The sequence below is a fragment of the Falco rusticolus genome, chromosome 15, assembly GCF_015220075.1.
Source record: "Falco rusticolus isolate bFalRus1 chromosome 15, bFalRus1.pri, whole genome shotgun sequence".
NCBI classification, from domain to species: domain Eukaryota; kingdom Metazoa; phylum Chordata; class Aves; order Falconiformes; family Falconidae; genus Falco; species Falco rusticolus.
In genome coordinates, this window is record NC_051201.1 from 22,148,637 (window position 1) to 22,161,263 (window position 12,627).

The 12,627-nt window shown below is 44.9% G+C and overlaps 1 protein-coding gene across 2 annotated transcripts in view; it reads left to right on the forward strand.

The window, feature by feature from the left end:
* Positions 1–53: 53 nt before the first annotated feature.
* RSPRY1 (ring finger and SPRY domain containing 1) overlaps positions 54–12,627 on the forward strand; it is a 39,117-nt gene continuing 26,543 nt past the window's right edge. The window contains exons 1-3 of one of the 2 annotated variants that reach the window (XM_037408824.1): positions 61–167; positions 5,352–5,468; positions 11,565–11,753. The gene's annotated coding sequence lies outside the window, so the exon portion shown is untranslated. Of the gene's footprint in view, positions 168–5,351; positions 5,469–11,564; positions 11,754–12,627 lie in introns of both variants that reach the window. The other variant, XM_037408823.1, reaches the window with a different exon arrangement.

The following is a 12,627-nucleotide window of genomic DNA, read 5'->3' on the forward strand; positions in this document are numbered from 1 at the left end:
GGCGGGGCGGGTCGCCCGGGAGACGGCGGGGGGCGGGGCCGGGCGGGGCGGGGCGGGGCCGGGTCGTGTGTGGCCTCCATCTTTCCGCCGTGCGCCGCCGCGGCACAAAGGAGTGGTGCCGTTGGGCTGGGGGACGCGGGCCCTGCAGAGCTCCCGGCGGGGCTGAGGTGAGCTGGGGCGGGGTGCGTTCCGCTCTGCCCTCCCCTCGGGTCAGCGGCGGCGGGGCGGGCGCCGCGGGGCTGAGGCGAAGCGGGCATCGGCGCAGAGGGGAAGGGGGCAGTGGCCGGCCGGGCTCCCGTGGCGGCGGGGGACCCGGGGGCCAGCCCTTGGTTAATGAGGGCCCCGCGCTCACCCGCATCCCGCCCGCCGCCTGAGCGGGAGCCGCGCTGTGCCGCTGCCGCCGGGACAGGGTACTGGCCGGGGCGGGGGCCAGGAGGCCGCCGGGCTTCGGGGCCGGGCCAGCCGGCTGAGGCAGCGGCCCGCGCCCCCCTGGGCGCCCCTGCTTTGTGCGGGCGCTTCGTTCGGCTTCCAGGGGAGTGGGCAGCCTCGCTAAGGTCCCCCTGCCCCCCGCGGGGGGCAGCCGCCGAGGGAAGGCGGGCGGCCCCGCTCCGGCCCCGCTTGCCGTGCGCCCGGCTGTGTGCTGGCGCTCCCGGTGCTGCGTGGAGGCCCCGGAGCGGCCGGGAGCAGGGCTCGGTGTGGAATCAGGAGCTCGCAAAAAAGAAAGCGGCAAAACTTGAATGGAAGGGGGGTCCGCTGGAGCTGGGCAGCCCTGGCCCGCCGCTGCGCCGGCTGTGAGCCGCGGCAGCTTGCACCGGTGCCGCTCGGTGCCCCCGGTACTTGTATGACTTGCAAAACAAGGGCTTTGGCACGGCCGGTTGGGGCGGGCTGGGGCTCGGTGTGCAGGGGCACGGTGCCGTGCCGCTCCCGGAGCTCGCGGGAGCTCGGAGGATTTTGTTGAAACCTTAAGTGTTGTTCCATTTGTGTAAAAAGACGGAATCCTCAAAACTGTTTGCCCCTCTCAATGTAAAAATACTTCTGCAGAGTAAGTTTTCTGTCTCTTACACAGAAGATACGAAGACGTGGGGCGAGCTACCAAATGCGGGTGCCTACCTGGGGTGTACCGGGGCAGGCGGCGGCGGCACCTTCCTCGCAGCGCCGTGGCACTGCGGGGTTGCTCCCCTCCGTTCGGTGCCTAGAGAGCACGTCTTCTCACTGCTTGTATTATGCTAATATCAACCATGCATTTCTTTCTCAAGCTATTTGATTTTGCCTTGCTGATCACTTTCTCTCTCTTGCCTATCTTCATTTTTCCTTTTTTTTTTTTTTTCTTTTTAATGTTGCTCCTTCTCATCTTCTGTGGTGCAGCAGTAGGTAGTGTCCTTTCTGGGTAACGCCTTAGTGTAGGTCCCAAGAATGACTGTAGTCATCCTGTTCTTCATTTTCTGTTTCATTATTGCAAAATCTTGCTCAGAATTGCTTGGTATCCACCCCAAGCCGGGAGTTCATTTGGGTGCTGAGCCTGTGTTTGTCAGTATTTCTCACACAGTGGAACTTTGGTTGATGGGCAAGCACAGACATAAGAGCTGCCTTTTCTAAATTTACTCAACCTTATATATACTGCAGTGTTTCTGAATGCTGGTGTGTTTGGTGGGTTTTTTCCTTTTATGTCTGTGTTGGTATTTGTTGTCTTCAATATAAGCAAGACTGTTGTTTTTTTTTTTTTCCCCACTTAGCACTGGCTTTGCCTTAGGTTTTTAATTTTTCTGTCCTTTGTCTCAAAGCGAATGCATGTATTTGTTTTGGTGCTGTGGTGGGTTTTTTTTACCTTATGCTTGTCCTCAGTTCAGTTGTGCCTTACTTGTAATTCTCTGCACATCCATCAGTGCTGTGATGTTATTGTCATCTGGAAAACTACATACATCTGTGTACTGTGACTGTTTTCATGTTTACTTCTCCATATTAAAATTTTTGCTGTTTTCCTGCTGAACTATTCAAATCTTTTAACAGTGGATGTTCTCATTGCCTATGAGCTGTTTGAAATATTCCCTTGCATCTTGTGTTGTCTTGAACTCCTGTAATTTAACTATGGTTTTCTGGAGGACTGTGCATTCTCAAAACTTGTAATATTATTTTAAGAGTCTAGGATGCTGTTAAATGGGTTTTTCTTTTGCAAAGATTTCCAAATGCAAAGAATTGATCTGTTCTTAGATCTAAATCTGGCCCATGCTTCTGCAAGTGCTTTTGTATGTGTCTTTGTTCTCTGCTGAAGCCCACTCAGCAAAAGAGGTCCTTTCTCCTGCTGGCACCCATTCCTGTGTCTCTTCCTTTAGCACATTACATTACTGTTACTGCTTTGTGCCCAGATCTCTGCTGTGTATTTCCATTTATAAGCCTGACTGAATAGGTTGTGTATTTCTCCTGGCCTGTTCTTTTTTGGGTGCTTGAAGCACAACTATAGTTATGTGGTTGCTTCTCATTGTTTCTCCCCTTTTCATGCGAACATTCTCCCATGAACTGAAAGTTTTCAGCATGCGCTGTCCATCAGTTGTGTAGGAAGATCCTCTGGGATATTTTAATGCAGTGTTTTGCATTCTGCGTAGCTGCTGTCATTGCTATTGCGGATTGTTAGCTGAGTCTGGGTTATTTACCTACTCTTAGTTTTCTGATAAATCTAATTCGGCTAGTTCACACACTTCCTTTATCTTCAGCTGTGATAATTGTGTGTGCTTCCAGGTACATACGGTTATTGGTTTCCTTGAAGTCTTAAATTTTCCCTTTTTCTTTTACCTTCAGCCACCTACACATGGAGTTTGATGGCAACGTTTCATGCTAGCCACTGGTATCCTATTTGCTGGCCTCATAATTCGGTGATTGCTCAGCGGCTCCCTTAGGCTCATTGTTGCCTTGTTCTGTGCTGTTCTTAATGCTCTTTTTTTCTCTTCGAAAGGCTGTGATGGTTTTCTGCACAGCTTCTCAGTGCTCCTCTTTGGTGCATTTTCAGTATTTTCACATCAGAGGTCTTGGCTCCCAGCATGTTTCACTTGCTGTGAGCCTAATGGATGGGCTGAAACAGATTACTTGCAGTATTTCTGTTCCCTCCTATAAAGTAAGACATCTCTTATACTCTGCCCATCAGGTGACTACAAAATCCATTTTCCTCAAGCTTATGGCTTGTTTGTTAAAATTGAGGAATAAAAGGGAGATATTTAGTAGTGTCAGCAATGAGTTAGTGATAAAGGTGGTGATTTGTCTTGGAATGCTTACTGGCCTGTTACTCTTTAGGCTTCTCTGTTCAACTTACCTTTCACATCAGTAGCTCCCCTAGCTGACAGTGTACCTACCATATTTTGAAATGTCCACTGTTGGTCTCTAAGTCACTTCAATAAGTGGTGGCATCTTCACAAAATGGAGCAGAGTTTGTCATGTGCGCTGTTAGTTTCCCTCTTGACACAGGCAGCAAACTAAAATGCTCTCACCTTGCAGTAAATTGAAGGCAAACTAATGGGATGAAGTTTGTGCTGTTCTGCTGCATTGTCTGTGTTGTGTTCAGCACTTTAAACTGCTGGGGTTTGGGATTTATTTTTCTCCTCTCTTGAGCTTGATTGCTCATTAGACTTTGAATTTATTCCTTGCTTTAAAGAAGTGCAGGCAGAGGTGCTGTGCTGGGGTTCATTGTCTTTCAGGTATCTCATTAGAATTGTGTTGTGTCACTTTGTGCTTTGCATTTCCTTGTGTTCTGACAATGTGTCCGTTTTCCTTTCTGGTTTGCATGTGGTGACTGTAAAGGTGGCATGACAGCGGCTGTGCCAGCACGATCTCTGTTGCCTTTTCTATTCCTTATTATGTTGCTGAGGTCTAATACAAGTCAAATGTTCACATGTGACTCATAAGGTTGGATGACTGACAGGCCAAACTTGTGCTTTAGAAGCACAACTCTGCCATGGAAACTTTGTGTATTTGATAGGTTTTATCCATTCAGTAGGGATACCTGACAGCTCAAAGTCTGGGATGAGATACTGCTCCTCATGTTTGTGGTGGTTTGGTGAGTTGCCATCAGTGACAAGAAATCCAGCCTTTTCCTGGTACATCTCTCCCCTTGGAGAAGCAGTGGTCTCGAAGCATGCAAGCCACTTCCAACTGTAGTTACTTTTCTCCCTTTCTAAGGCTTTTTTGCTATAGGAAACATTTCACTCTTGCTGTAAGCTTCTGAGTATCTTGGTGTTTTGCTGGATGTAAGGAGAAGGACATGGGTTTGAGGACAGTTTGATTTGAAGTATTGGTGTGGCTTTTTGGATTGCTTGCTTCAGTGCATGTGCACAAACTGATGTTAATATAGCTTAGAGGACAGCCAGTGAACTGCATGCCAGAAGGCTGTACTATTCATGCATATTTTATACCTTCCTGTAGACAGTGGGATGTGCTAGAAAGTGGTATTGAAAAAAGAAAATCCAGCAGATATGCTGATGCCCTTTTTTTTTTTTAACACACATCCACCCCCCTACCCGAAAACCAAAGCTGTCTGGTGGCATGGAGAAAGGTTAGAATTCTTCACTGCTTTTAAAAACATTTACCTAATGGCAAAGGAAGAGTGATGTGTTTGCACTCAAACTCTGGTCAGTCAGTCCTGGAGTGAAAGATTAAAAAATAAAATTGAAAAATGGGTGAGTTTCTTTCACTCTATAGCTTTATCTCTCTGAGTAACATTTAGTGAAGTAGTTTCTAAATGTAATTATCAAAAAAGCTTAAACTTAATTCTCCTGAAATTCTCACAAAGGTATTTAGTAGAAGCCCCAGATGACTGTGACCTTGTGTCCTGATATCATTACAGGTTTTTTGAAAGCTTTCTGCCTTTTTTGATGTGCAGCTGTAACAAACTACAATGGGTACTTGCTCTTGTTTAAACCATTTTTAGACTGCCTTGTGAAACCCATACATGCTTGTCTTTGTCCCGCTTCCTAACCCTCCTGTGCTTGTCGGAGTTGTCTCTCTGGTAGTCGGTTGTCACCTTCTTGGTTGCGGGAGCTCTGAAACCCATTGACCAACTTCCTCTCAGTTTCGTCATATAGGCTAAGACCTTAAAATGCTATTAAAAAAATATTGTAGCTCTGTGGTAGGAACAGTATACGTGTGAGACCTGGAGTCAGTCAATGGCTGCGCTGCTGACAGAAGCACTTGTTGAGTAGGTAGCCACATCTAGTGCATCAGGCTTTCTCCTGCAGTGTCCTTTCCTGGCAGACTTGTAGCAGGGCGGAGAGAAAAAGTCCTCAAGGCAGAACGTGAAGAGGCAAATGAGAAGAAATGAAGCTGGGTAGTTGTGTGATGGGGGTTTCTTTTTGTTTTCTTTTTAATAGGTGAGATAAGGGGTTCCAGTGACCTGCCCAGGGCTGTGCATAAAATTCTGTAGACTTCAGCTCTGGAAACTCCAGACAGATCACGGATCGTGCTTCCTGAGAGTGCCTCTCAGGCAGGTTTGCTAACCTAGTGACCTACATGTTGTATTTGACTTGGAGGACAGTCTCTTGAGTAGCTGTCACTGTATCCACTTACAGGAGGAAAGAGAACCATAAAGTCATCTCCTGCTCTGCTGGTACAGTCCTGAACTTAGGCTAGCAAGGAGCTGCTGGCTTTCTGTGGTTGGCAAGGATGGTCACAAAACTGGCTCTCAGCTTTGGCCACTGAAAGATTGGGCCATCCTCCAATGCTGCTTGAAATATCAAGAACTGGAAATTGCTTCAGCCTGTTTCCTGCTGTGCTGTTAGGTTTTTCATGTTTGAGATGATAACCTGTGTCATAGAGTGACAAATTTGGTGAGGCTGAGAATAGGAGGGTCTAGACATTGTCTGCTCTGTGCTCCACTCTCAGAGGCAGTTGTCAGACAGCCGACAATGCAGACTTCCAACTGAGGCATCGCTGAATTTTTCAGCAATGTTATCAAAATCTTTCATGCATCCAAAACTGTTTTCAGCATATTTTATGCATTCATAATAGCTTAGTTGTGCTGTCTAGTAGCTGGGCTCATCTCTGTGGTCTAGAGCAGAAGACTGTTCTGCCTTCTAGGGAGTAGTTCTGTACCTGACTTTCCTTTGAAAACAAGCCCAGCTCTGACTTTGAAGAAACAAAAGTGCTAAGATTAGTTTACAGACAAACATCACAACTCTGGGTTGTCACGATTTCAGTTCAGTTACATGGAGCTGGTGCTGGTGCTTTGCTGAAAGTATCTGCCCCTGCTTGTAGCATCCATCTTTCCGTAGCCCACGGTGCAATTCCTCAGGTGCCTCTGCTAGCCCTAGATCTAGTTGCTGTGGCAGGGTTATGCTGTGTGACTGTCTGAGCTGCTCAACGTCTTGACTTGACCCTCAAAATGCTTTTGTGGTTTATATTTTGTTAATGTATAAGGTGCTTTAAACCAAGTATGTGTTATTGCGGTTTACTACAAGGAGTTGATCTCCCTGTAATTTAAGACAACTCTTTCATTGGTTTCTGGTTAATAATATAGGTAAAGCCTTACCCTTTCTGATATGGGCTATTATTAAATCTACTTGAAAAATCTTTAAAAAAAACCCTACCACATTATGCTTTTGTGTTGTTTCTTTGCACTTCTGTACGTTTGCTTGGTACCTAAAGAGTCTACACTTCCTTCCCAGCACTCTGTTCTGTGCTTGTTCTGGGTTTGTGTATGTAGGGATTGTTTTGGGGTTTTGTTGGTTTTTTGGGTTGGTTTTTTTTTTAGCTTTAGCTCCTGATATTTTTTGTCCAAACTTAGCAACCTTGTTTATTATTTTTTTTTGTAGCATCTCTAACTTTCACGTCAGCAAGGAAGATTAACTTGAATTAATTGAAGGATTTATTTATAAGACACTAAATGAATGTCTGTGCCAAAACTTAATATGGTATAACTAATCGGTTTTATTTCGTGTGCTTGTATCCCTTCAGCTTGTAGGGTTAGTGTTCCCTGCCCATCTGTAGGGCGTTATCCTTATCATCCTGCCACTTCTATGGCAATGTGTTGTACTCTGCTCCTTGGGCAACTGCTGAGCTTGTACAGCCCTGCCTTGCCATGTCAGCCTGCTGGAGGCAATTCTTGTTCAACTTCACCGGAGCTGTCAAATACCACTATCTTTTAAAAGGATCGTTATCTCAGAAGTGTATTAATCTGCCTCAAAGCATGACTTATGGCTTTACCTCTGAAAAGAGATGTACAGTTTAGGGAGATAAGGATGGGAAGCGTGATTGGTATCAGCTTGATGGGGAAGCTTAGGTGGTAGTAGATGCTTCAGTTTCCCTTTCAGAAGGAGTGGTAGCAGAATGGTGTGATGCCAGAGGAGCCCTGAGCACTGGTGTCTCTGTATCCAGAGGCAAGGGAAAACCAGGGTGGGGGTGGGGTTTCTTTATTAGGCCTACTTCGGAGACGCTAGCTTGGGTGAGAAAGTTAACTTTAAATCCCTGTTGCAGTTTTAGTGTGTCTGTACCGGTTTAAAAAAACAGATCTAAGGGAAGGAAAAAGACAATGTAGTTCAATGTACAGGCGACTAAAAAAATCTGACTTTCACAGTGAGTCTACAGGAAAAGAAGCTACTGTGGTGGTAGTTAGTGTCCGCTGCTTCTTTCTCCTTTGATTACTGTCACATCAAGGATCTGATCTCTTGTTCAACTTTGACTCTCCATGTTTCTGTCAGAGCTGGGACTGCTTAGAGAAGGCTGCAGGGTTAGAGCCCAACTGTTTGCATAAGCTCTGCACAACCCTGGGGGTTTTTGCTGACAACCACTTGGGCAGAAGCTGGAAGGTTTTGAGACTTGATGGGTCTCTTTTGCTTTCTGTGAAACAAGTGTGCTCAAGGTCAGTTTAGGGTGCTCTTACTACAGCAAGAAAGCACATGATGGTGGCAATGGCTTTGTCCTGCAGATGGCTACACACTGCATGCCGGTAAATGCTGTTTCCCTTTGAGTTTTGACACTAGTCTTAACCCTCTGGGATATTTTTATTTAAAAATAGAATTGAATTAAGGGTTTGCTTCAGATTACACAATATGATGTTTGCTTACTACGTGCAAAAGAACCAGCATGGCATTTACTCACTCGTGAAGCCTGTGGTCTACTTACTGCCTGTGCTGCATGGTAGCCACACTGGATGCCAAGCAGCTCTTTCTTTTTAGCTGTACAAATCTAAGAGTTAAGAGATTGACCACGGAACTCAGTGCGATCTCCTTCAGATACAATTAACATGAAATTGAGACTTAACTTAGTGGGAGGTCTTGGTTTTCATCACCTACCCAATCATTTCAAAGCTCATATCCTCTCCATGTTGTAAAAGCCTGTAGTTGCAAACAGGCTTCTTCCGTGTTTTACTCCCGTATTGAAGTTCATTATCTTGCAGCAATTCATAGCTGTGTTTCCTTCTTGTGGTAGTTTGACACTTTTCATCCAACTGGCATCACAAGTATTTCCAGCTCTTCCTTTTTAGGAACATCACTTCTTTGGGAAAGAAATGCTGAGGAAATATTTCTAATTATTTTGTCTCCTTAATAGGAAGCTGCTGCCCAAAACTCTGTTTTGCATTTGAAAAGCTGTCTCCTGTGTGGTTTGCTGACTGAGCTCTTGTGGTACTCTGTTCTTGAGAGCAGAAATCGCTGGTCTTACTCTTGTAACTGTGGCAGAAGCTGGAAAAGTGATAACTGGCAGCTGAAACGCTCTCGGTTTTGTGCATGAGGGTTTTTTTTTTTTGTTTGCTTGGTGATGCGCTCAGCTTCATGGAAAGGAGAGGGATTTTCCATCATAAGGCAGTATTATGGTTGGCTGTAACCAAATATCTGAGGGGATGAATCACCAACTCTGGGCTGCGTATTGCAGAGAAAATGAGCCTAATGCCACGGGGAGCTGACTTTTCCATTGGCGCGCGCTGTGCGATGATCAAGAGGAGGCTTCTTCTGGGTAGGCTGGGCATCCATGCTGCCAGGCAGGTGCAAATCCACTCAAGTAGCAGTTGTTTCAGTGGATGATGATTTCATCTTTTCCAGTTCGACTTCCAGCTGCGGCAGGTTGGTCAGTGTGTGCAGCTTGCAACTCCTTTGTGCATCCATGCACGTGCTTGAGCCTGCCCGGCGAGCAGTCACTTTGCTGGGCTGGTGGCGATGGCTGCTGGAGGTGTGCAGAGGCAGGGCTGCGGCGGGCAGGGCTCCAGAGCTGCCCCGGAGGCCACTTTTCTCCTGTGCAGAGGAGGTGTCTGGCTCAAACTGCTTCGTTTAGGGCAAAATGTGCCGGGATGGCTGTTCAGCTGGTATCCCGCAGATGCACTCTGGTGTAAAAGAGGTGCTGGGCACTGGCATTCTCTGCTGTTCCCACGCTGTCTGTTCAGGGTGAGTTATGATCAAAATGTAAGTTTTTATTCTGTGTGGTTGGCAACTTGTAGTCCTGCATCCCAAAGCAACATCTGATGATCAGAATTCAGAGTGAATGGATGACCCTGCCTGTTGAAAAGCAGGTACTGGCTGCTGCCTTTACCACTTCTTGCACTTAAAAATGTGAGGTCAAGCTTTGAAATAACATTTTTATTTTACTTTTATTAAAATACCATCACTTCTGTAAATCTTGCTGCTGTTGTGAACGGGTTTCATAGTCTTGTTACCACTTCTAAAATGTGTCAAAGCATATTCCTTGGGCAAGTGCTAAACTGATGGGATGAAGTTTTCTGACACTGCAGTGTGTATGAATGACAATAATTGTGGGGAAAGGGGTCACATCTTTTAACATGGAGAACCTGTTTTCTTTCTGTCCAGTGGCTTAGCTGTTGCTGGTATTTTCGTGCAGGGTTGCTTCATCTGAAGACTCAGTTTCACTTCGACTTGCACTAATTGTTTAAGAAAATGGTGTTTGCATGATGTTGCTGTAGCCCTTGCAGGAGGCAATAGGTTTCTGTTCCAGCAGCCTTTCAGGGAAACTTACCTTTATTCTTGTGCTGTTGGTCAGGTGAATCTTAGCTGTTGGCTCACAATGTATTTGGGTTAAGGAGTGTTATGATACTAAAACACAAAAGGTGAAAGTCACAAGCTAAATTCTCCAATAGCATAATTTTTAAGAAAATTAGTACGCTTTGGTTAACAATTGGTCATGGCCTTGTAATGGAAGACTGCTAAATCTTAAAAGCAGTTGTAGAGACTCTTAGCTGTGTAACTACTGAAAAAGAATTTAAATGGATTATGAAAGATTAGTTCTTTGCCTTAGCTGTGTTTTAACAGCAAAACAAACATGTGGCCTTTGTCTCGGGAGACTGAGCTATTGACTCTGTGGTGAGTGCACCAGGAAAGAGCCTGTTTGTGGGTTGTTGTATACTTGCTCTTATGCCTGGCTTTAAGTATCTGATGCCAGGTAGGACAAGAGGCATATCTTGGCCTATCTCAGTACTGCTGTTGTGATGTTCTTATTTTGCTCCTTGAATTTTTTTCTTTTAGGCAAAGTCTTCAAAAACCTCCTTTCTCTTTTACTCCCACAATATTTGCAAGTAGACTTTTAAGTATTTTTGGAATTAAAAACACCTGTATTTTTGTCTCTAGGTTTTGTTGAGAGCAGGGATTTGTAAAAATTAAGCTTGAAGTTAAAAACTTTTCATTTCTGTATGCAGGGGTTGGTACCTCTTATTGAAACGATGTAAGTAATTTTTCATGATGTGCTAAAAGCTTTTGATTTTGTGTGTTGGTTGTGTCACAGAGGTCTCTGAACAGAAACAGAATGGTTCACTGTCACTTGCACCTCCCTTCTCTGCTCTTATTTCCCTGTTCCATCCTGCAGCTGGCCTGAAGTTTGAGGTGTCTATCCTCTTTGCTTCAGCAGTAGGAGTGTGGGAGTTGGGGTGGCCACCAGCAGCCTAATGATAAAGTCGCTCAAATACCATCTAGTACGTCACTGTTTTAAAAGACTTCTTAAAAAGCTTTTCCTTTGCACTTCAGAACCTCTCTTTTCATGCATGCGTACTCTATCCAGGCAAACTGGTTTATGAGGCGGATCTGTAGCAATCTCTTCTTCTACCTTAAGTTCCTAATTATTTAGCCTTTCAGTTTGTTTGAGGCTTGACAATGAATTCCTTGTACATGATGGTAAGCAACAGCCAAACAAATGCTGTCAGACTTGGCTCTTCACTAAATAAAGGGAGTTTATCCTGTCATTTCTCTCTTCCCTTTATCTACTCAACTTTTATAGTGTACTTGGCTTTATTTTCTGCTGTCCCTGTTTGAGGGTGATCTGGAGCAGATGATATTGGTTCCCATCTTTATCCTGTGAGCAGTGATTTGAGGGGAGGAGTTGGTCACTGCTCTGCACTGGGTGCTGTGGTGTGTAGAATAGCAAGGCTGTAAAAACAGATTGGATTTCCTGTAGCCGTGTCTAGTCCTAAACCTACTAGGTGGCAAGCTGGTTTTTGAAGCCTTGAGAGACTTTTCCCCCATAAAAACTGCACGTAGCTGAAAATAACAGCATGGCTTGATGTCATGGCAGGTCTAGGGAGGAGGTGGAATACATCTACCTTAGAGGCAGTTTCCAAGTGAATTGTGCTTTCTCTTTCCATCTGTCTTCAGGGACTCTTCAGCGTAGTTCCTAAAAGTGAAAGCAGAGTCAGCCGAAATAACTCACTGCCCACAGTAAAGGCTTGTAGAGTTCCGCTGTTCTGGATAGAACTGCGTCTATGCCCCGAAGAAGTACAGTCCAGTGCCGTTACAGCGCTTTGAGAGCAAGCCCAGCTGTTGCTGAACCAAACATACTTGAGGGTGAGTTAATCATCATCACGTGTTTTCAATCATGCTTTAAGTTGTCAACCAGAAAAACCTAGGTTTCAATAATCAGTTTTAATCTTAATTTATATCTATTTTTGTTTTCTTAGGTAGGTTCTTGCTCATTGCTAATCCCTAAATTACAGCTTTTCCTTACTCGTTTTGGCAAAGTCTGTATCAGTTTTCTGTATTCTAAATCTGTAACGGTTCTACATCTTAGTATTATATTACTAAAATGCCCTTAAATGATCTAGATTCATAAAGTCATGCCTGTTTTTTCCTTAGGAAGACAGGCTTTGCAGCTAATGTTAACTAGCTCTTTTTAAAAAGTAAAAAGAAATGTGTGCACACCCCCACACACCCTGCAACCATTTAAAGTTATTTGAACCAGTTGTGTCCTTACACAATTCTGTTTAAGATCCATGCAATCTGTATGGGCACCCGCACATCTACTTATTACTTGCTGACTGAGAAAACAGCTGTGTTGGCTCAGATGGGAGGACTCCTGACCCTGGTGTCCCACTTCTTGTGGTGGTCAAATAGCTTGGAGAGTAAGGCAAGCATGTTGTGATGCTGAAACCCTTTTAATGATCTGTAGTTTAGGAATTTCTGATGAGAAGTCAAGATCTTGTATTTTTTTTTTTTGCAATTAATATTCCTCAAGAGTTTTTTTCCTAGTTAGCCTTCAGTTAATTTCTTAGTACTGAACTTTTCAGTGTGCTGAAAGATAACGTACTTCAAACTATAGAAGGGTCTGTGACAGTTTGCAGTGCTTTTCCAGTGACAACTGTACATCCAGGGACTTGCTCATGTGACTGGCGTCTGGCTTCCCAAATAATGTTGTTGTGATCTTGTCCCAAATGGCAGACAG